General features: G+C 43.5%; 1 protein-coding gene across 3 annotated transcripts in view; it reads left to right on the top strand.

The window, feature by feature from the left end:
* The first annotated feature begins 526 nt into the window (after nt 1-526).
* Nucleotides 527-24,099, top strand: part of ELMO1 (engulfment and cell motility 1) — a 278,325-nt gene continuing 254,752 nt past the window's right edge. For 2 of the 3 annotated variants that reach the window (XM_032919775.1, XM_030477045.2), the window contains exons 1-2: nt 527-853; nt 1,787-1,858. The gene's annotated coding sequence lies outside the window, so the exon portion shown is untranslated. Of the gene's footprint in view, nt 854-1,246; nt 1,331-1,786; nt 1,859-24,099 lie in introns of those variants that run through there. The other variant, XM_030477054.1, reaches the window with a different exon arrangement.

Raw genomic sequence — 24,099 nt, 5'->3', positions numbered from 1 at the left:
GAACAAAAGCATATCAAAACAAAAACAAAACGCAAAGCAAACTCACTATCTGTAGTATTAGAAGATATAATTTGATGCCTTGTAGCGTCACTCGTAATGTCACATACCATCTGTTGTCATGGTATCATCATAGAATCCCAGACTGGTGTGAGTTGGAAGGGACCTTAAAGCTCATCCATTTCCAACCCCCTGCCACGGGCAGGGACACCTTCCACTAGAGCAGGTTGCTCCAAGCCTCTGTGTCCAACCTGGCCTTGGAATGGGGCAGCCACAGCTTCTCTGGACACCCTGTGCCGCGCAGTAGCTGTGAGTTAAGGCTTTTAAAACCAACCAACCAAACGAACAAAAAGCTTCCTGACTGCTTTTCTTGTAGGGAGGCTGCAAACAGAAAGCGGAGATCTGATGGTCTGCTTTTCCTGAGAGTTAGGCACTCATCCCGCACCGGCTCTAACGGGATGCTCGGAGCGGCACCCCGCGCCCGGCGGCGCGGAGTGAACGCGGCCGCGGCCGCCCCCTCCCGGTCGGGCCCCCGCGGGCTGGGTTGCGCTCCGCCGCCTGCCCGCTGGCTGCGGAGGGGACCCCGCGTTCGGAGCTGCAAGGGGAGGGCCCCCAACGCCCGCCGCCCGCAGGTGCTGCCGAGCGGCGGGACCCCCGCGGCGGCCGGCCCCGGGCTGCACGGCGCGGCGCGGTCAGCAGGAGGAAGGAAGAGGAAGTGAGAGCGGCGGCGGCAGCGCCGGAGAGCCGCCGAGTGCCTCGGCCAGTGCCGGGATGGGATAGCGCCGCGGGCAGCGCAGCGCAGGGAGCCGGCGGCGTGCGGCTGCGGGGCCCGGGGCGGCGCTGCCCGCCCTGGGAGGTAGGCGAGCGTCGGGGCCGGCGGCGGGAAGCGGCAGGGCGGGTGGCCGGGGCGGGCTGCGGCGCCGGGGAGGAGGGTCGGGACGGAGCGGGGCGGGTGGTGAGCCCCGCACCTGCCCGCGTTGGGCGCCGGTAGCCGGTGCCTCACGGAGGGGAAGGGGGCGGCCCGGAGGAGCGGCCGCCGGTGCCGTGAGGAAGAGGAAGCGCAGCCTCGTGCTTGTCAGTGCGGCGGGGCCTCGGCCCGGCCCGGCCCGGCCCGCCCAGCGGCTCCTCCCGCCGCCCTGCCCTCTCCGCCGGCCCGCGGCCGCTCCTTCCACAGCCGCACGGCGCTGCCCGGCGCGACTTCTCCGGCGCCTCCTCCGCCACCGCCTCCTTCCCGCTCCGTCCGCCCTCAGCCCCCTCCCGCGCCCCGGTGGTCGGAGGCCGCGGGTGAGGGGCGGCGGGCGGGGGCCGCGCACCTCCGGGCGCCGGGAGGGGGGTGAGTGGCGGCGGCGGCGGCGGGGCCTCGCCTGACCCGGCGGGACCGGTGGCGGGCGGCCGGGAGGGCTTTGGGTCAGTACTCGGTGCGGGGCTGCGGCCGCAGCAAGTGTCCGCACAGCCGCGGGAGCCGCTCGGGAGGAGAAACCTCAGCGCTGAAGCAAGTGCATCCCGCGGGCAGCCGGGCTGAGGCTCTGCGGTGGTACCCCCGGGGCGTGCATCCCCCCCCGGGCTGGCCTTTGGGACCCCTCGGTGCGGTGTGTGAGCGCATAGAACTGATCAAACCTGGTGCATTTGGGATGAAATGATGACTGTGAAGTGCGGGGTGGTGATTATGCAAAGCCGCGGTGTGCAGCCTTGTGAAGCAAGCGGGTCTCGGGTCCGAAAAGTTATGGTTTTTTAAAGTTTCTTGGCTGGAAGCCTTTGCAAAGTTTATTTGAATCTCTTTTCCTTGCAGAACTAATCCAACTGTCCAGCTCTTCCCCCGAGAATGGTATAAAGTAAATATAGGAGTTCCTGAAAAATAACAGTGAGTACGTTTCAAATCAGCAACGTTTTGTTGTTAACTTTGTAAGAATACCTCTGAACCTGCCAAGGCTCAAAATGTGCAACAAACACGTTGAGAGCGCCAATGATAATAACGGTGCAGGAAATGTACCGTGTGTTAATTGCTTTAGTATAAACAGGGTTGCCCGTGAGCTGTGTTTCATGATACAGCAGTTATGGTGCAATCTCAGCAAGGGATGTTTTGAAGTAGGTTTGTAAGCAAATGGGTTTTCTTTGCTTTAGTCCCTCAGCTGCCTGGTTAAAATATTTATCTTTTGGGAAGAGGGGGAAATTGAGTGAGAGCCGGGCAGTCCTGTGTCTGTGGCTGAGCATGTTGTTTCCTTTCTGCTCTTCCTCCTTGCTGTCTCATCCTCAGTTATATAATCTCGTAGACATTTATGGATCGTTCATTGTTCGCATTAGTCCCATTCTTTCCATGTCATTCTGCCTGATTGAGTGACTTATGCAGAATATTAACACAGCAAAGAAAAATATGTTTGAATTTTCATACAGTTCTTCCAGTTTAAGCTGCAAGTTTGCTTCCCTTGGAGGTTTTCTCTCCCTGATTCTCCCCCCCCCCCTTCTTTTTTTTTGGCTGTATCAGCAGGTGGTAAGGATCTAATTTGATGACCAGTAACTAAATAAGCAGGAGGAGGAACAACAGTGATAGTTTGCTGATTAAAGTCCCTCTTGTATACTGTTAGGAAAATATCCATTAACACACATGTCATAAAGCTGTTCAAAGTACGGCAGCAACTTTTAAACGCTCACCTGTCGGAGCAAATAAAGATTAATTTGGCTAAAACGTCCATGTGATGTGCAGTGGGTATTATTGAAAGGTGCTGTCAGCGCAGTCTGTGGATCTGAGTGTGATGTGACCAGTCTAGAGGTGTACCTGACTCCCAGCTTATTTGTGCCAGGCATATTGCACAGGGGTAATTGACTTTCTTTTGTTTCTTTTTGTGATCTTTTTGAAGCTCACCGTGCTGTACAACACACTTGTCCTCTCTGTAGCTTGCAACTTTCCTATGAGTGTCATTGTCTGAGGATTTTTTTTAAGATGAAGAATGAAGAACTGGTTTCCATACTTACCGCTGTGATATTTTTCCTTCTATTCTCCATATGCCAGGAAAAACTTAATAGGTGTACAATACAAATGGCTTTTGATGAGGGGATAGGAAAAATTCTTACCTACTTACTCTGCAGCAGTCTCACGTGGTCACCGAAAGGATTTGCTGCTCGATTGTCATTATGTTAACTTGCCCATGTGTATTTTTAAAAGCAAGTACTTCTGTTTCCTCAGTGTTCAGGTGCAACATATTGTGTATATTGTCTTAAGAAGTGATTTATTTTTGTTTAATGCTCTTTCACCCTAGTATTCACAAAAAAACCCAACCCTTACGTAAAGGTGCAACTGCGCCTGAAACCTTGCTGTGTTCCTTGTACTTCCTGACAGCAAATTGCAGATCAAGAGCAACACGGTGCTCCACCCTTCCTTCCGTTCTTTGTTTTTTCTACCTAGTAGAAGTCTGTTTGATTTTAAGGTTTGGGCTCATAGACATGCTTTCTCACAGTGTCCAGCCTACAAAGTGGTGTTGGACTATGATCTCATGTTTTCCATGCTGATGATACACAGGGAGCAGAGCTCCCATGATGTTCACATATAAGATGTGGGGCTTTCTTCTTTTGTGACCTAGATGGGTTCAGTGTGTGATGGAGAGAGAGGCTGATTTAACTGTAACTCGGAAAAAGTTTCCACACATCTCTGCCAGTGCACCTGCAGAGTGCATGCAGTGTCCTCCTGTTCCAGTGACAGGCTGCTGCTTTTGGATGTATTGCCAACCACAACGTTTCTAATTCTGTGATTCTCAGATAACTATTGCTTGGGACTTGGTCGAGGCCATCAAGTAGAATTTCCATCTCGAGTTGTGGCTGCTATCACTTAATTCTCAGTTTCCTCGAAGTGAATGAGCTCTTTAAAGTTTAGGAGCTCTTTTTGTACTGCTGTGGTGCAGATGTGCTGTATGTCCTTGAGTAGTTAAAAAAACCTGTTTGTAGAAGGTGATGGGATTTTGGGAGCTGTGGAGGCGAGAAAACATCATACACCCTTGGAGTAGGCAAAAGTACTGTTGTCTCTTCTGGTTTATTTCTCTGCATGCTTATGCCTGGGTCTAGCAGATTTCTCTTCTTCTGCATGCCTGCACTGTCCTGAAGGTCCAGGTTTGAGGGAGGATGAGGTGGTTGATTTTTGCCTCCCTATTCAGTCATTATCCTGTGAAAAAGGAGATTTCAGAAAGAGGTTTTACGGTTGTGAAGTCTTTGTGGTTTGAACACTTGTGACTAGAAATGGCTTTGTAACAGCCATCAAACAACCAGTCAGGTCTGTGCTGTATCTTTAAAAGATTTCCCTGCTTTGAATGAGGTTTTTTTGCAAAAGGTTCTTGTATTCGTGGCAAGAGGAATGTGCCAAGTACACGTTGTTAAGCTTGTGTCAGTTTAACAGAGCGACTCTTTAAAGGATTTCGGATAATTTTCCTTCTACTTAAGTCAGTTGCCTTTTTTTTTTTTTCCCTTTTCTTCTTCCCCCCCCTTCCCCCCTCCAAATATAACACTGGAAAAGGAGAGAAAGAGAAACTAAAAGCAATTGACAGAAGCCAGTATATTGGCAGGCATTTGATAGTACGGATTGTAAGAGGTGATAATATGATGTGACACTTAACACAAAATAAACTGCATACATATGGTGTTAGAGAGATGAATGAGAGAATAATCACAAAATTGTGAAGCTGTCTTTCAATCAGCAGTTTTGCATCAAGCTGTTTGCAAGGATTTGGTTTTGTGGTGTGATCTTTCATTATTGCAAGTGTCGCAAGACACAAGAGAGAGAATGAAAGATAATGTCACAACCTTTCTGCTGGTTTCCTCAGCTTTCTGATCACTGTTAGTATTTAAGAGGAATATTAATGAGAAGTCTATGCCCCAGGGGATAGCTGACATGCTTCCTCTTCGCTCTGTTTCAGATATGACAGAGGTAAACTTCTGTGTTCTGGGCAGACGCTTAAGTGGCTGGTGCCACATATGTGGTACCCATCAGTAAGCTACTAATTTCTCAGGCTGCTGAGCAAATTGGTTTGCAAAGCTCATGCTTGCACTTAAGAGCGAGGTGAACAGTGATTCACGTGGCGATTGTTTGCAAACACTTGAAAATGCATTGATATATTTCTGCTAATGGCAGGTTTCTATTGTGAGTACTTGGTTTGACTGTAGTAGGCTTGTTTTCAATGGCTGCTAGGAGGGGGAAGTTAGTTGTGAGAGAGTGGAAGTGATGGACAAGCCATTCTTCTGTTCAGCAGTAAATTGCGTTATGAAGAAGACTTGGAGAACTGCTGGTAGGGATTCTTTAAGGAAACTGGTTTAGTTTATGTATAAATTAATTCACTTTGGTACATTTCTAGAGAGCAGCCTTTGAAGTTCTTTAGAAAGCTGAATATACTGCCTGGAGATGTTATACAAATGTGATAAGTGGCATATTCTTACTGCTATTGAGGACTTCAGTCTCCTTTACTGATGCTTCTGCTGTGTTCCATTTACAGTCAAACAACATAGCGAAACTCCACAGCAGCTAGCACTAGCACAGGCGAGGGAGTGGGAACTACCAGACAATGATGGGGGAAAAGATTTCCTCTTTCAGGTTGAATCCAGTTGATTTAAAGTGCTTGTAAAACAGCATCTCAGTAAAAAAGTTGGGGGGTGGAGGGGAAATAAGAAAATAAATCGTTCCCAAACAGATCTATTGCAAAATAATAGCTGTGTCCTTGCTGTGTGTCTTTTCTTGTCTTTTGCTTCTGCTTTCCTTCTGTTTCTTGCCTCTCAAAGTTTCTTCTTGCATGTTTGCCACCCTACCTTGATACCTCGTTCTTTGGTCTTTCCCATGTTTGTTTAATCCAGCTCTCATGGTTTCACTGACTTTGTCCAGTCCTTAAATTCGTTCCCAGGCATCCCTTAGATTACTACTCAGTTAAATCATTTTATTAAAGATTTGCAAGAAAATGTGTGTATCACCTTCTATGTTCTTTCAAAGTCTTCAGCTCAAAGTGTTTATTGTACAGTCCCAACTTATGGGGGGCATATGAAGTGTAAAACTGTCTCTGAAATATTGCATCATCAGGGACTGGATAATTTTTTTATCATCAGCAACATGAATACAAATATGATGAATATCTGGCTTTTCTTCTCTTGAGCTTGCTTCAACTGAAAGGGAGGCTGGGTCACTGCTGCTAAGAGACCTTCAGGTTCTGGTTATGTGATGGCTTAAAGCTCCCATTCTTTAATGGGGAGTGATGGAAAGAGTTTAGCAAACCCAGTATTCCAGTAAACTTCTACAAAGTGGTGGTGTTCTCACACTTTTTTCCATAGATACAGAACTGTGTTAGCTAAGTATTCATATATTCTTAGTACAGGCATGAATTCTGCTGCTGAAATTTGTGGCCAAAGTGAAAGTATTACTTGACTATTTTTCTATCTCTTCAGCCAACGTACATGTATCATGTAGTTCAGCAGAAGTGTGAGGGGTATGTCGATATGCAAAAGTGCCTCATGTGAGCTGTTCAGGCTAGACTGACAACCTGCTCTACACATCATTGGATCATGCTGGAGGACCGTGGTGGGGTGACTCTTTAAATTGCTGTTTCATATTTTAAGGGAGATGGTAATCTGTTGAGGAGGGCAAGGAGGAATTTGGAATATTCACATAATACCCTTTGGCCAGACAATGCTGATTTGCACATTTCTTCTCTAAGAGGAGAAAAATGTCTGGCACAGGTTGGTATAATACAGCTTTTACTCTTAGTGCCAATGCATGGATTTGTTACATTCCAGTCCAGTCTTTTCCATTGCTTTGCTTTCTGGAATACAATTGCACATTAGTTTTCATAGCAACGATTGTGGCTTCAGCTGGAAATTGAAACCTGGTAAGTGTTGGCTCACTGCATGGACTTTTGGATAAACTTTTGCAATAACACCGAGCCAAACCAACCCAAAATAAGATTTTCCCCAAACGTAAGTACTGGTCCTTGTGTTGTGGAAAGGAACCCAGAAGATATACCCCTTGGTTGCGAGGCTTTTAAATGCGGAGTATTGGGGTTTGCCTGTCTGGGTTTTTTTTTCTCCCAAGGTTTCTTCTCCCCGTCCCTCCCTTCAAGCACCAGGGCACTCATCTGTTGAAACTCTACCCCCTGTGGTTCAAGTACATTCCTTCTATCAACCTTTTCACCCCACCATCCCTCTGGCATCTCTTCTGCTCACCAAACTCACAAAATTCAGGTCTTGGATGTGGGGTCTCATTCTGAGCTATACTTTATTTAGATCTATAATCTCTTCTCCTATAGGTACACATACAAGTTTCTTGTTCCACTTAATCTCTTCTGGAAAAAAAAAAAGAAAAAGGGCAGAAAACTTAAATGAGAGCTTCCATTGCAGAGCAAAAAATGGAACATTTGGCGAGGTGGTTGTTGACTACTCAGGAGAAGATTATAAACGGGCAGAAAAAAGATCCATCCAACCAAAAAGCCTACAAAGCCAAAAGAAAATGTAAGGTGTTTTCCACTTTGGGTCACTTAAGGCAATTTTAACCAATTCTATGGCAAGTAGTCAAAGATTCGACAGCACGTGCCAGTTCCAGAAAAGGAAGAAAAGGGCATGAAAAATGGGTCTTATCTCGAACAAAAATACCACGTTGTATCTTTAAAGATTGTAATGAATGCTAGGTCAGGTGATGCAGTCTTTTTGAGAAGCCTAATTTTCGTATTTTGTAGCCAAAAGTGATTTTTTTACAAAAGGGCAATTGTGGAAAGTAATGCATGAAGTTTGGAAAGGTAAAAATCATCTCTTCTGCCCTGTGCTTCTCCTGGCTTTCTTCTCTGACATATTTGGACTTGACCCATTGAAACTTCTGCATCTGTTCTTCCCTCTGTATAAAATGCTGGTGAACTCAGTCTGTATTTCTTGGGTTAGCCTTGGGATATAACATGTACAGCACCTTTCATAAACCTTGCTATTATGCAGTGACCTGGGCTTTTATTTCTTGACCTGCCCCAGATAGCCCATTTTTTCCTTCAGCTACCTTAGGAGGTAAGAGTGTGTGTGTCTAACAGCAGGAGTCGGTAGCATTGTGCTGTGCTGGGATGGCTTTCTGGAAGGCAGAGGTTTCAAAGACTTCATCCCCTGCAGCTGCGAATGAGTCAGAAAACACATTGTGATAAAGGAGAGATGTGTGCAGGGGGAAAAGGGAAGAAAATAATCTACATAATTTGAAATCCAAGTTGGAATTTGAGTTCTATTTTAAAACAAACACATAAATAAAATGGTCTTGGGCTATTTGCACTGGAATTTTACATTTATTTCCTGGCTTGTATGCCGGAGGGATCAAAACATCCACGATTCAGTGGTGGTTTGTGAATTCAAATTAAAACAGTAGGTTTTAAGATTATTCATTTTTTTAATATTCCAAATAAATTTAAACTTAGTAAATTTATTCACCTCACTCTAGAGATGGAGAGGCTTTTAGCTTTGAATTAGTTTTGTATAATTGATACATGAAGGTGGAAAAAGCAGCTGTGCTGGCCTTCCTGTAGCTAAAGGAATGGTGGCATAAGGGAAAAAGCAGTCAGAATTCCCTCCCCTAAATCGGTAAATAGAGAACCACCAAACTAGACTAGAAAATCAAACCTAAGTCAACCCGCAGATCCTTTGTTTCCAGATAATTGTTCTTGCTGTGTTCACTGGTCCCCGTAAGCTTGACTAAGGGGATAAGCCTTGCTTTCCTGTCTTGAGGCTTTTCTCTCTTGATCTATTGAAATTCAGAGTGGAGGGCCCCCTTTAGAGAATGTCCTGTTGGTAGCTGTCTCCTCTGTAACAAAGGGGCTCCAGCTGTGGATATGGATTGAAGGGAGAGGTAGCCTCTCAGGCAAGCAATTTGGAGTCATTTAGGAAACCAGTAGGTTTAATTTAATTTGGAAGTGGGAAGCCTGAGTCAGTACAGCTTTCGGACCGCTGATGTCCTGTGCTTGAATTCAGAGAGAACCTGGGCAGGCCTGGTGTGTTCCGCTACTCGTTCCATTTCTGAGATCTGTAATTGTAATGGAATTACCTTGTGCAGCTCTGTTGTTTTAACGTGAGGGAGGAGATGTTGTAAGTCACTGGTTTGACATTGGAAGGATGCAGTGTCAGTCTTCACATCAGGTGAAGGCTGGTGTCCTAAGTAAGTGCATCCTTAGGATTGCTGCTCTCCAGTGTTTCAATGCTAGCAGTGTTCCCACAGGAAGGAGAGAATTCATGTGTGTCACATAGTGCAAATTCAGGTAAGAAGTAATAGGCATAACCCAGTTAAAAGGGTTCATATAATGTTTTCCTCATCTTTTAGCTTCTCCGTCCCAGTCTGTTTCCAGCAATCTCATCTGTGGCATTAGTTATGCATGTGTAATTACACCTATGCATGTAATTAACTGCATTATCAGTATTAGCCAAAGGGAAAGAGTCGTGTGTTTTAAGGATGGTTGTCATGTGTGGTGTTATTTCATGTACATACTAAATGAGACAAGAGGCATCACTTAAAGAGAAGCCTTGAGAGAAAAGTGTCTTCTTAAAATGAATTTGGATCACAGACTGGTTTGGGTTGGAAGGGACCTTCATATATCGTGTAGTCCAACCCCCAGGACCTATTGTTTGGACAAAAGTAGTACCACTGAAAAAGAGTTATCAGTTTTAATACCATGAGCTTGCAAGTGCTGCAGCAACATCTCCGAATCCACAGTGCTTACTGGAAAGGACAGGTAAGTCATGTACGGTCAGTGTGGATACTTGATCTTAACCCATTCTGTGGAGAAGTTACAAGTGGGAGCAAGGCATAGGTGTGTTCTGTATTGATAAAGATAACCTGAAGCAGTTGTTAGAAAACTTGGAAGTTGTTTTGAGCATTTTCTCAATGTTAATTTGAAAATACAAGGGTAGACAATGGGCAGAATGAAGACATGAAGGGATATATTTGCAAGGGATATATTTTCTGAATAAAAGCTGTGGAGTTGCCTTCCCTAGGGACAGCATGGATGGCATACATCCGCAGTGGGAACTCTAGTTCTCTCCTACTGTTTTTCAGATTGTAATAGGAAGTTATTGCTGCAGCTCTAGTGCCTTGGTGAGCTGATTGAGCCAAATGGGCAGAGAAGATCTACAATCATTTTTTTTTTTCAGATATAGACAGAATTGAACTGCTCCATCTACCAAATAATGGAGCTCAGGGCATCTCTGTTTAGGTCTGACTGCCCAGTATTTGTATTGAATAAATCTACTGTATCAGCTGTAGGTAGCGAATCTGGAGCTCTTTTAGTATATGCCAGAGGCAAAGAAAAAAATATTTGATGGTTGGAGTCAGTTTGAGATAATCTATTGTTTGTCTTTATTTCCTAATCTGATACTGGCACAAAGCCTTACGAACACGAAGTCAAAGGAAAGGGGGCTTTCTTAGAAGGCTCTTTGTCAACAGATGTGAACAAAGGTGGTTTTAAAGTGTTGCTGAACCATTGACACAAGCTCTTGAAGAAGTGTACTGAGAGACTGGGGGAGGAAGAATCCTTCCTTTGGGGGTCGGAACTGGATGATCTTAAGGTCCTTTCCAACCTTAACCTTTCTATGATTCTGTGACTCTCAGGAAACATGTAGATTTCGTGAAGGGAAGGACCATCACCTCTGTCTTTCCTCACTGAAAGTGAGTTGGTTGTTCTGGTAGTTCTATAGGCAACAGCTCTGTCTCTTGGGCAGTAGTTGCTGTGTATTACTGAAGGTTGTCCATAGATGAAAATCACAAAGTAGCAGTATGATTTAGTTGAAAAATACTAATCCTTGGCATTCTCCATAATTTTCTGTTTTGAATTCATGCTGATTTCATGTCTGGATATCTACACTTAGAACTGAAAAAAAAATCTTGAGTGTTTTGGTTTCGTTTTGTTTTGTTTTACTGAAAGAGGAACTTAATCTGTAAGTTTTTACTGACTTAATGGAGAGAGCTATGTAGATGGTTATCTTGGTCTCATACAATAAAAACTGGTAATAATTTGCCATAATATTTCCAATAAAAATATTAACCAAATAATCCTGAACTGCTAGCATAGCTCAATTCTTCCTGCTAACAATGCCGTTCAGTCCGGTGGTGTTAAACCACTAGAGATTTTGACCTTTAGAAGAAGAAAGAGAATTATCTCAGATACACAGTGCTGTAGATGTTGACTCTTCAGCTGGGACAAGTGTGTAACCTCTTTGTGCAGAGAATCAGTCCCTGGGTGCATAGTTCAGCACTGAACAGTGTTGAAGGAAAAAATGAGTTCGAAGAAAGGGAGAAACCTTCCTTACATTGTATGGGAAATTCATGCAGACTGTAACAATATTCAAATGTACTTTTTCTTTTCTAAGTTCCAACACTTGGGCTACTTCTGGTCCCATTTTGCTATTCGCAGAACAATTTGGATGCCATAAGGGACGAAGTTGTCTATTTCTTTCTCACTGGTGTGCTACTAAAGAAGAATCATTGTATTTAGGAAGAGAAGGGCCTTCTCTGATTTTGTGGTAGTAGAGCAGCTATGTCTTAAGAGCAGCAGTTTCCCTTGTACTTAATGTGATTATGTTGCTGAAATGTTTGCATAAAATAACATATCTTTCTGCAGTAATTCTTTTAAACTATTTCTTACAGAAAATAGCATCTTTCTGCAGTTGTCAGTGGCTCGCCTTGTGCAACTGTCAAAAGAAGAGCAAGGCTGTGTTGGGAAGAACCAGCAGAAATTTATATCACTTGGCCTCACCATTTGCTTCTGCAGAAACAGGGTAAAATTGCTGGAGCATTGTTCACGTCTGTGGGTACATGAGATCCACAAAGTAGTATCTTTTCCTCCTTTTCTGCAGAGCATTTGTATGTAGGTAGAAGCAGCAGGTATTCATTGCTGCCAAAAGCCTTTGTGTGCTACCTGCCTCTTTGGAAAGGGAAAAAATTGTGTGTGTTTCATTTAAAATCTGCCAATGCCAGTGGCATTTTATGTTTGGGTTTTTTTTTTTTTAATTCCCCTTTTAAAACCCATGTCTTGGACTTCCTTATCTCCTCTCACAAAAAAAGAGGTTGTTCAGTTTCGGTCTGTTTGTTGGAGCTGTATTGCCAGGAGCCTTCCTGGCCTCTGGCACTAGTAACAGAAAATGCTGCTCATGAAAGAATGGAGTATAGTTTAGGAAGGGCTTTTTCTTGGGGTGGGGGAATACCAAGACTGGTAGCAAAAGGCAGAACTTGGCATAGCAAAGAAGTGGCTGAAAAGACATTCATGTTCCTTGAAACTTGACAACAGTAGAATAAGGTTAAAAGACAGAGAAGAATAGAGAAATACAACAAGCAGAAGGGGAAAGCATTAGCAGGCTCCAAAGGGGGAGGGTATAATCATATATAGTCATCATGTTTTTTGCAAGATAAACCTAGAACAGGGAATTGGTAATCCCTAGTGTTTTAGCTTAGTAATTTAAATCTATGTGGTATGTAACTATGCATTTTGGGTTTCCCCTCCCTGACTCAGCCACACAAACTTAGTCTGTCAAGGGATATGGAAACTGAGTTTGGATATTGCAGGGCTGTTGTATAACTTACAACTGTCTCTGAAGAATGGAAGAGTGAAATGTAACGGCACATCGGCCTGGTAAATATCCCTCAGTAATACCTCCACAGCTTGAATACGTGCTTATTTTGACATTATATGTTGTCCAGCTGGGTGAAAAATCACTAGCTGGTGGCCGTGCAGGGCTGTAGCATGGTCATCAATAACCCTGGGGGAATGCCATTATGGGTTGTCTACCATAAGGCTTCTGTGGGAGTGAGGAAGCTCTTGAGCTAGGAAGCTTATGAGCTTTTAAGGCCAATCCTAGATTATTCTAGGTCTTTTAAGGTGTGCGTGTGTGAAGACAGGAAGGATTCTTACTCCAATACAATTACAGTTAAATATACGCTTATGTTTTGGGGTTTTTTTGTAAGTAATCCTGGTGATTCTGTACAAACCAAGGCAGATGTGGGTCATATTCTTTTGTCTGCAGTACAGGCATGAATAATGATGGAGAAAATAAATGCATGGGTCAGATCAGCGGAGTGGGAAGCACCCACCTTATGCAGATATGCTTCTGACAATAGCTACTTTCTAAACAGCTCGGAAAGTCTTGCTATGAAGATTTTTGCTATTTAAAAGACAAGAGATTATAATTTGAATTCAGGAAGCATTATTTTAAGTGAAATACTTGGCTTTTATATCCATGCACATGTGTGCAGACATGCAGTATATGACAGCACAGTAGGGCAGTAGGGTCAATGCTTATCTTTTTTAATGGTTGTGAGTGTTAAGAAATTAGCCATTAAACTGTAGATGGAAACCGAGTTCCTGCAAGTTTAATGGGAACTGTGGTTGGATAAAGGACACATATGGCTATATTCTTTATGAAGGAGTCTGAAGTCTGCTGTATTAATGGTTTTCATCTCATTTCCCTGACCTTTGACCCTGAGAATTCTGTATAGCTAATAAATGAACCCACCAGAGGGTTGCTTGCTATTCATTTTAGAAATCCACTGTGCTACAAAACCTGTAATGTCTGTCTCGTAGTAAGGACGAGTGTTCTGCTGCAGCAGTTGGGTGTCTCAGGTGTGTAGTGAGGCACGGAGCCAAAGCCAGGCTGCTCCTCAGTGCTGCAGACACACTGCTGGCTTGTAGTTGTTTGAGCATGATCACTTGGATTCTATTACTGCTCCTAGAAAACATTGGGCGTTGGGTTTTGTTTCCTACCTGCCTGTTGGAATGTCTCCTTATAAGGATTGAGTGTCGTTTGTGATGAAGGAATCAGTGTATTTTCCTGAAGGCTGAAAATGAATGGAATTAAACAGTCCTTCGTGCTGTTCTGACTTCTGCCTTAGAACAGGGTGGTGGGTATCAGGGTAATAGGCAACATATTCAACAGTTTTCTCTCAACGTTGTTGCAAGACCTGTGGAAATGAGTGGATCTCCAGAGCGTTAAAAGAGCATAAAGTTTTATTGCTAGCTGTAAAGCTACTGGTGGAGGGAGTAGTTACAGTAAAGCAAGATGAAGTTTAAACTTAAATGAGCCTTCCTGTGCGGATCCATATAGATATACTTCTTCTGAAAGAAGCACCTCTTCAGAAGGTCTTGCAGAGGGGAGGCAGTGAGTTACTGTTAAGAATAGTTTAGGGGCTTTTGGATTAATGTAGATTCTCTGCTTATACTTGCTCCTGAAGAGGAGCCACACTTCTTCCAATACCTAAAGGGGCCGACAAGACAGCTGGAGAGGGGCTTTTTCCAAAGGCATGTAGTAACAGGACAGGGGGGAATGGCTTGTAGAATTTTGCTTGAAATATAAGTTTTACCATGGTGGCAGGCAAAACAAGGAGAAAGAAGTAAACGTCTGCAGATATAACTCGTCCTGACTCTTCTGGTGGCTCTGAATAACCAACAGTGCATGGAGAGTTGCTGGCAGGCCCTTTACAAAGTGTGCAGCTTGCACAGTGTAGCCAGCAGCTTACTAATAACTGACTAACCGCTCTCATCACACCTGCATGGGCCTTTCTATCTCTGTGAAACACTTCAGCATTCATCAGAAGTTACTGAGCCGCAATGAATCACAAACACGTTTTAAGTAATTCTTTTGTCGTTCTCCTTGGGCCGAGTACACCTTTCCTAAGCAATACGTTATTTTTCTACCCCATAAAACCTTTTGGGTTTTTTAGTTAAAGAACTGAGAATCAGAGAAGTTAAACCCTCTCTGTGTATTCAAGCTTACCTTTTAATGGGGACTTTATACCCCCACGTCTCACTTTTTACCTTCGAGTTCCATCATTAAAAAGCTCTTGGTCTGTGCTGGTTTTATTGATGCAGTAATACGGCTGGATTGCATAATGTGACACACAAGTTGGGAAGCTTTGAATGCCAATTCTATCACCTCCCTGGGTGTTCACTCAGTTAACAGCTGGTTTCCACGGAGGGCTATGTTCTGCCTCAGTATTGCTCATTGATCAGATGATGGTTACTCAAACTGCATGGGAACTCCATGAGCTTTTTCCATAGGCGAGGGCCTGTGCTATTCCGGCATCTTGCTGTGATCTCACCAATATGTGCCTGCCAAGTGCTTAGTTTGATTTACTATCCTCATTTTCTATGTAGACTTAGGCAATCATGAAAGGAAAGATTAAATCGGAGTGGGAATGACTATGCAAATAGCTGATGGAAATGTAAGAATGGACAGCAACAGCTACAGAGTTGTTTAAATTCACATATTTACTTGAAAAAAATCAGTAATTACAGAATCAACTAGGTTGGAAAATACCTTGAAGATCATCGAGGCCAAGGTTGGTCAAAACCGCTGTGTTTTGCTGGGACTGGAAGGAGATCTTATACAATGAAATGGAAGTATTAACTGAAATTGCATATTAAAGAGAACCTGAGGTGTAATTGTCTTTGTTACTTGATGGTTTCAGCATTTGTAAGCCAAAGCTTTAGGATAGATTTCTGCTGGCAAAGTGTATTAGGTGTGGAGAGCAAGAAGGGCTCCTATTTCAAAAGCTGATCATCCCCCCCTCATCCTCTCAATTTTTAGCTTGGTACCCTTAGAAACAGCAACTGATTCTGTTGCTTATACGTATGGGATCTGTGTCTCTTTTCCCCTTTCCCCTCTACGGTAACTTTTATTTGGTGAGCTGGTCCAAGCCAGGTCAGGAGAGCAATCGAGCTCCCAGAGACAGAGCAAAAGTTCAGGCAGGTTTTGTGAAAGTAGGAAACTGGATGGAGCAGGAACTTGTAAGGGAAAGGTTCTGGTGTGAGCCTTGTTAAGCAGCTGGAAGCCTGCACCAGGAGTTCAGATGGGTTTGCCTTGGCCCTGCTGCTTGCTGGGAAGCTCTTTGCTTTTCTCAGTTAGACAAATGTGTGAAAACGAGAAAAGGAATCTCTCACTTTTCTAAGGAAAAGCAAAATGAAAGGCCTGAAAGAGGAAACTTGTGTTACAACTGGATTGCTATCTCATAACTTACTTGACTTCTACTCCGAAATGTGTAACGTTGTGGTTTTACTGCACACAAAACCTCATGGTCAGAGTAGTCACAAAGGTTCTTCCAAATAAGTGAGGTTCAGGCTGTTCTAGTATTTTCATCAAAGTATTAAATAAAAATATTTGGGAACACTTACTTTAAACATTAAAAACCTCAGAACTTCAATGGAGCACTATATCTTGCTCACTCTTAGGCAGTCCTCTGCAAATCATACAATGAAAGAGCAGAATTGGGGGTTAATACTGCTAATGAAGGAGACTTAACAAACCTAAAAACCCCAAGTACTGTGTGTCCATATGGGATAGTGCTGTGCAGATGGCAGACAAATACAGATGACGAGTTATAAAATCTTGCTTTACTGGGGAGCTGAACTAAAAAGAAACTTTTTACTGCCCAGTAAGGGCAGTATTAATTTAGATTACAAATTAATTATCTGTGTCTGATAGGGAGTCTCTTGGAGCTTAAGAACATCTTAAAACACAAAGTTTTGCTGTAACTGTGAAGTCCACAGGTTATATTTTGTCTCTTTATAAAATGCTTTAAATTCTGCAGGAATGCAGAAGGGAAGTAAGCTCTTCCCTGAGCATGATGGTTAAGGAAAATAGGATGCTAATTGTTTCCAAATGCTGCTTGCTCATTAGGTAAAATTTATTACTCATTTCCCATTGGAGAAGCCATGTAAATTCAGATTGCCAGTGGCGAACAAGGCACCAGGTCTGGTGAAGTCGTCTTAGAGCTGGTCTGATAATAGCTTCTACTTGGCTTTCTACCATGGCTTTCCTCAGACCTCAGTTGGTGGCTCAGTTCTTCCTTTTGACCTGCAGCTGGCCAAGGGCCTGACCAGGGTATTTTTTCCAGCTGGAACTGAGAGAAAGAGCTTAGGAATTTTGTTATTCCTCCTGGCCAATATTGCTTACTTCTGGTACCTGTTCATGGTTGAAATGAATAGGTGCTGTAACTCAGCATCTTTTTCGCTTTTGAAATAATCAATTCCCTTCCCTGTGCTTGGCATAAATTCCCCCTTCAACCTGAGGACAGCGTGCTCCCTTGAGCTTGTCTTGTGGCTCTCCACTCTACAAGAAGTCTGGAGAGGGGCTTTTGACAAAGGCCTGTAGGGACAGGACAAGGGGAATGGCTTTAACCTGCCGGAGGGGAGACTGAGATGAGCTCTGAGGCAGAAGCTCTTCCCTGTGAGGGTGCTGAGGCGCTGGCACAGACTTTTCCCAGAGAAGCTGTGGCTGCCCCATCCCTGGCAGTGTTCAAGGCCAGGTTGGACACAGGGGCTTGGAGCAACCTGCTCTAGTGGAAGGTGTCCCTGCCCGTGGCAGGGGTTGGAGCTGGAGGAGCTTGAAGGTCCCTTCCACCACAAACAAATCTGTAATTTTATGACTAAGTTCTTTCTTTTTACTGTTCTATTGTTTCTTTTAAACTGTTGTTTTCTAAGCCTTTGTGGCATCAAGACTCAAGGACTGCTGTGAAGTACATCCACCGATGCAGTTACAGCTGTCACTGTTTCAGCCCATACCAATCCTTGCTGCCTTTTTTTTGCTCTAGTCCCTGTGGCTTTGGTCTTTGCAACACTAAGTGTTTAAATTCTCACGTGTATATTTCATTTACAGTTCTTGAAATTAGATTTATTTTCAAAGTCCTTTTTGAGAAGGAATGTGTGGGAATGTGTGTATAAACCATAAAATATGTTAGTCCTTTGGGAACCACATCATTTTACAGTTTGTGTTCCTACCTACTGATATTTTTAACTGGGCCATGCTTTCCTTTCTTTTCTTCCCTGTCCCAACCCCAGGGAACACTATTTGAGGTGAACTTTCTTCCTTTAGGATTTTGAATCCCAGTCAGAGCAGGATTATTCATCTTTTACAGACATTAATTCTGAGTTACCGCTTCTGTAGCTGTCCTGAATATTATATGCCTCTTCTGGGTTTGTGGGTTAATGTTAATTTAATGCAATTATTTTCAGCTGCTGTCTTTTCCCTTTAAATCCTATATTCTGCTATGCTAAGCTAATGAAACGCAGCTATTGTGGCATAGTTGGCTGCACTGCTTACTAAGGCACTTGTAATGTAGAATGCACTAACTGAAAGAGATTTTCCTGTCTGCAGCACGTGACAGTTCATAAAGGGCTGCAAGATTTCTTTGCCTCTCTAAATATTTTGGATTTTTTGGCTTAGTCTTGCCACTTCCATCTGGAATTCTCTTCTTATGTGTCTTGGTTGAAAAAAACCTAAAGTAAACCAGAAAAATCCTGTAATCAATTGGTGATGGTATGGGAGGAAGGAGAGTAAAAGCCTCTCATCTGCAGGTTCACCTTTCATGCTAACAGAGATGCATCCCAAGTGTCTCTTAGATGTTTTAAGAACCGTATGCCCAGGATGGTGGAAGTTATGCTGGTTCTTCAATATATGGCACGTGGATGGTGTGTTTCAGGCTGTTTGTGGTGGTAGAGCTCCTGGTAGCTTATTGCAACAAGAATCACTGTGCTCTCGGGGCTGGACTGCTTTCCAGATGAACTAAAAATTCCCACCTACTTGAGAGGGTGCAGGATTCGGCTTGAAGTCAGCACGATGACTTCACTGCTGTATCATGTAGGAGGAGAGGATTCACTGCAAGGGAGGCAACATATGTTTAAACTTAAATATCGTATAATTAGCCAAACTGGCAAAGGAAGCTGTGAATAACATAAGGGATACGTATTAAGTCCATTTTATGATGCTTAAAGAGTTCCCCAGCGCGAGAACCCCTACCTCAATATTAATCTTTTGGAGACATTTCTATCCTATTAATGGCTATGTTCATCTCTGTCAGCAGCAGTTGATTTGCTCTGCTTCTTCCTTAGGTGTGTTGAATCACCTGTTGTGGTGGGGAATAAGCTCAGTTAGGGAACCCATCCAGGTTAAAAATAAACTGTTTTTCAGATTACTCCTCTGCTCACTGGAGGCTTGGATCAGTTCCCCACGTCACACCGCGAGTACTTTGCCTAATGTGACCGGGGGACTCTGCTAGGGAAGGGGAGAGAAAGGACAACTTGGGCCCTGGGAGAAGTGTCTGCTGTAAATAAGCCTTCAGGGGAGATGGTAGGCGTCAGCAAGGATACAGCAAACTTGTGAATGAGAGCAGCATGCCGCTCCTCCGGCTGTACGCAAAGAATATTAACAGGTTTAACTGTGTGGGTATTCCTCATTATTTAAGTGAAAAGAAGGGCTTATTCTTGGCAGAGCAGATCCTAGTAAAATCAGCCCCCTTTTTTACTAAGCTATTATTCAAGCCCATAGGCTGTTTCTCACCAGATTGGTGAGAGGCGGTCGCTGCCTTGAATATACTGGCCAGAGATCATACAGAGCCTGGGAGAAGAGCAGTGGCACCAAGAGGCAGCTTGGCCAAATTCATAATGTGAGTCAGAAGCTGAGGCAGGTCTCCTGTGTCTGTTAGAGTCCCTGGCCCCATCACACTGCCAATCTCTTTGGCTTTCTGCAGTAATCCCCTTCATCCGCTAGAGCTGGACCCAGAGCTGCTGGCATGGGGGAGAGAAGGGAGGAGGAACAAGGAGTTTTATTTATAAACTTTTCTCTGTGTAGCGTATGGTGCCTTGAAATTCACTCATTCTGATATAACACAGGTTGTGTAAAACTGCAAGTGTGTGTGTTTTGGGGCTGATGGTGCCAGCAACAGCTACTTAATTTGAATGCACCTGTGTGAGGTCTCAGGGTGAAAATCCTTTAGCAGGGTGATGCTTTCTACCACCTCTCAGTGCTGACTGAGAGCACTCCCGCTGCCTGACTTAAACCCATTGCTGTACTAACCTGGTGTTTGAACCAGGTTAGCTCTCAAATCCTTCTGTCCTTAGTGCAAACTATAGCGCCTGTGTGTGCGTGTTAGCAACCTTTTGTTCTGTGGCCACACTTCAGAGGAAACAGTGATTTGTATGACCTACAGTGAAAAAGTTGCTACCAGAATAGATTTTATTATGCTTTGTTGCAACTTCCTTTTCTTAAATGACAAAAAAAAAAGCACCAGTAAGTTACCTGAAACTTTTCTGTTTCCGTATGGTTTCAGTGACCATCTGATACCTCTTACTCTGTGTACAAGGTGCTGTGAGGAGACACTTCTGCTTGACTAGCTTTGAGCTGGACCTTCATGCTTCATTGTAAGAGGGCTGCTTCTGTTGCTAGAAGAGCTTTGCGCAGCAACTGCCAAGCGATGAAGAGCTGGAGAAAGAGCTCTACAAAAATTCAGGAAGGGATTTTCAAAGGACATAAGGGTAATGGGTTCAAACTTCAACACGGGAGATGTAGGTTAGATGTAAGGTAGAAGCTCTCCCCTGTGAGGGTGCTGAGGCGCTGGCACAGGGTGCCCAGAGAAGCTGTGGCTGCCCCATCCCTGGCAGTGTTCAAGGCCAGGTTGGACACAGGGGCTTGGAGCAACCTGCTCTAGTGGAAGGTGTCCCTGCCCATGGCAGGGGGTTGGAACTGGATGAGCTTTAAGGTCCTTTCCAACCCAATTCTATAATTTACTTGAAGGCTTATACGTAAGGATGGCCTTGTTGGTAGCCAGGTACCATCTTATTCTTTGAACTAATGACATTGCATATGAATCACATTTTCATATGGGTCTCATTTGTTTATTAACTACACTCTGCTGTCATGTGTCAGAAAAAACATGTTATTTCTGAGGTTACTCACAAAGCTGGCACAGTGTTTTATGGAAAAACAAAAAAACCACCCTCCACAGTTGCCAAGAGTGTATCTGCTGTCCTTTTCACTTGGAGTACCACCAAACTGGAGAAAAACTAGTCTCCTATCAAGTAAAGAAAACAAACAAACAATGTCTTATTTCTCCCTTGTGTTTATAAGTGATAAGAGGAAAGGGAAAAAGAAAGTTGAAATTTGGGAGTGGGGGAAGAACATTTGTTAATAAACCCCCGTTTGTATGAAGCCATCTGTGGCAGCAGTGTTTTTGCACCGCCAAAGGAACTCTTGGCTAGTGTTCTCAGAAACTTTGTAAAGAAATGTGACATGTTGGACCTCTCTTAACGAACGTGCTCCCACAGTGAGAGGTTGGACATAAAAATTACTCATCCTTTCTTTTTTTTCCATCTACATAATTATTTGTATCGCATTAAACAGCTGATACTGAATTCCTTCATCGCCTGCTTATCAGATGGGTCTCCAGAATGGCCATGTTGGTTTTTGTAACAGTTCTGTTAAGCAGGAGTATCATAGACTCACAGGCTGGTCTGGGTTAGAAAGGACCTTAAGGCTCATCCAGTTCCAACCCCTGCCCCGGGCAGGGACACCTTCCACTAGAGCAGGTTGCTCCAAGCCCCTGTGTCCAACCTGGCCTTGAACACTGCCAGGGATGGGGCAGCCACAGCTTCTCTGGGAAAAGTCTGTGCCAGCGCCTCAGCACCCTCACAGGGAAGAACTTCTTCCCAATGTCTAATCTAAATCTAGATTGCTGTGGTCTATCTTCCTACCATTGTGTCAGCTTCAGTTGTGATTTCTTACAGCGGCTCTGCCTTAAGATCATGTTCTTAAGTACCAGCTTCCTGCAGTTTCCTTTCCTCATCTTAATCTCTTTTCAGCTTTCTTAAGGTACCCTTCATACTGCTTCTTCCAGTGCTGGTAGCAATTCCAAACTTATCCTTCTGTCTTGTCTTGGCTTTGGCTTTCTCTGTGCTACTCCTGCTTCTGAAATGCCTTACCAATACTCTGCCACGTTTGCCCATGTGTCAGCAAATCCGTAGCAAGAACTCTAGCTCCGAGGTGCTGACAGGAAGCAATCAAATTCAAAACAGAGTCAAAATATTCCTCATTCATCACTGGTTTCTCGCTGCACCTTGTCTATTCCTTTTTGTCATTTAGATTGTCAGCTTCTTAGAGTAGAAGACAATTTTCTTTGTAAATTGGATAACAATGAGCACTTTATAGGTACTTAATAAATAACAAATCAAATAATTTATATCCATGTAATAGCCTGTTTTTACACAAATCACATACGCTTGTCTTTTATAGTGCCTATCCCTATTTTTTATCCACCTTGCCAAGCAGCTTTTACATAGTGCAATCTACCATCGAACAGCAATGCTTTGAGTCAGACTTGCAGGTAGATTTTCTTATAGTTCTGTGTTGGCTTTTTTTGTCATGCTTGGTGTTTTGTTGGACTGGTTATTCCTTTGAGGTTAAAGATATGTTATCATTCCAGTGCTGCTTGGATGGCAATATACCTTACGTTACATAGCTCATTAAAACTGTGAAGCCATGTGGCTGTGGATAAACTTGGTCCCTTGCTGTTAGGGAGCTGACTGATCTCGCTACCCTTATCTTCCGTATAGCTTTGAATCCAGACAGTGATGGGCATTTCTGCTGTTTTCTTATTGATTTTCTATTCTGACCTCTGCTCTTATCCTGCTGGAGCCTTGTAAAAAGCCTGTGGGGAGGAAGGTCAGTCCAGACCAAGCTGGGAGTTTAATCAGGATGCTACAACTACATCTAAGTTGTGTGACAAGTGTATATCTTGGTCACCTCTTGGTTGGCTGTGGAGGGATAACCCAGTCTGGCCTCCACACCTGAGTTTTCTTCTACTAGTTTAGCCTCAGAAGGTGATGGCTGTATCTCAATGAAGGTGAAATCATTGTGTGACTGGGGCTTAGGCAGACAATACTTAACCTGAGGCAAAGATCTAGTCAAAGGTTTTAAGAGGGATCTATGCTGGAGACTGTTTCATCCCCTGTGAGCTTTCTGTGGTTCCCCACCACATACACTGTTTTCACTCTGGAGGACTGTTTCAAATGCCGCCTCGTTTGGTCAGAGAGTGAATGTGCTCCAAGTTTAATGTTGAGGCATCTTGTGAAGAAGAAGGGGCTGGGTTGTTGTTGCAGTGGGGTTGTAATTTATCAGGTTCAAAAATTGTTCTTGTGCCTCTTGATGTGACAGAAGTATTTGCAAATATTTCTGTGTTCTGTGCGGTGAACAGTCCCGGTCGCATCAGCTACACGATGCTGTATACACCACATCAGTTGTGGTTACCTATCTCCATTTCTCTACAGTTTAAGTAGTTGCTCCAAGGCTATGATGAAAAAAAAGCATCAGTTTCTCTGGTTTATCGCCTTGCCTATATTCAGTTCAGTTGCATATGCTTATCCTCACTTCACCTCAGATTTTGTTCCCAGTTACGTTTAATAGGCACAGGGTGAATGCACTTCACGTTTATATTGCTTGCATGTTTTGTGTGGAGTTGTACCTTTCTGGCCTTTCCAACCCCAGGTTATTCTCCCAAGAGCAATTGAACTTCAGCCTCTCATGCGAAGAAGATCCTGAGTTTTGTTTCTTGCTGCTAAAGTTGAGTAAATTTATATCATGGTTCCACTTAAATGCTGATTTTGCTCCTCTGTTCTCTGCTTTTTGTATGCTTCTAGTTTGCATGGTTACCTACTAGTTTGCTATTGATTTAGTAGCTAATGCTGTCTGGTATTGCTGTCTGAGAGGGGCACTGTGAGAATAAATGCATGAAGGGTTGTGAGGCATTTAGTTCTGTAACAATGACCTGCATAAGAACTTAGAAGGAAACAGGTTATTTGCATTTATGCAGTTAAAATATTCAGGAAGTCTGTGACTTGCGAACAGTAGAAAATACTTAGGTAATGGAGCTGTAGCAAAAAAGCAACCACATAGCTGCAGAATGTTTTACTGGTATTCAGAATAAATATACAATATCAAGTACGTTACTTGACTGAATACTATAAATCTATGATTACACATTTTTGTCTATAAAAGGTGTATCCTAGCGTTTTTGGGAGATTTAGTGTGAAATAGCAAGTAAATAACAAAGCAGCAATGATGTGTTTTAGAATGCCTTTAAGTTAATGAGAGGGATTTATTTAAATTAGATGATACTTCATAGAATGCTGCTCTCTCTTCTAGATTACAAATTTCTGCTGTTTAAATATTCTTTTGTGGGGGTTGGTGATAGGAGTGGGAGGAGATGCATTTCTAGTTTCATCTGTATCCTTGAATTAACTATGAAATAGGTGGGTTCTTAATTTAAATAACTTAAGATAAAATCTTAGTAGAAACACAGTTTATAGTCTTCTG

The sequence above is a fragment of the Strigops habroptila genome, chromosome 1, assembly GCF_004027225.2.
Source record: "Strigops habroptila isolate Jane chromosome 1, bStrHab1.2.pri, whole genome shotgun sequence".
NCBI lineage: Eukaryota > Metazoa > Chordata > Aves > Psittaciformes > Psittacidae > Strigops > Strigops habroptila.
The sequence above is the reverse complement of the archived record's forward strand: the minus strand, read 5'-3'. Positions and strand labels throughout refer to the sequence as shown.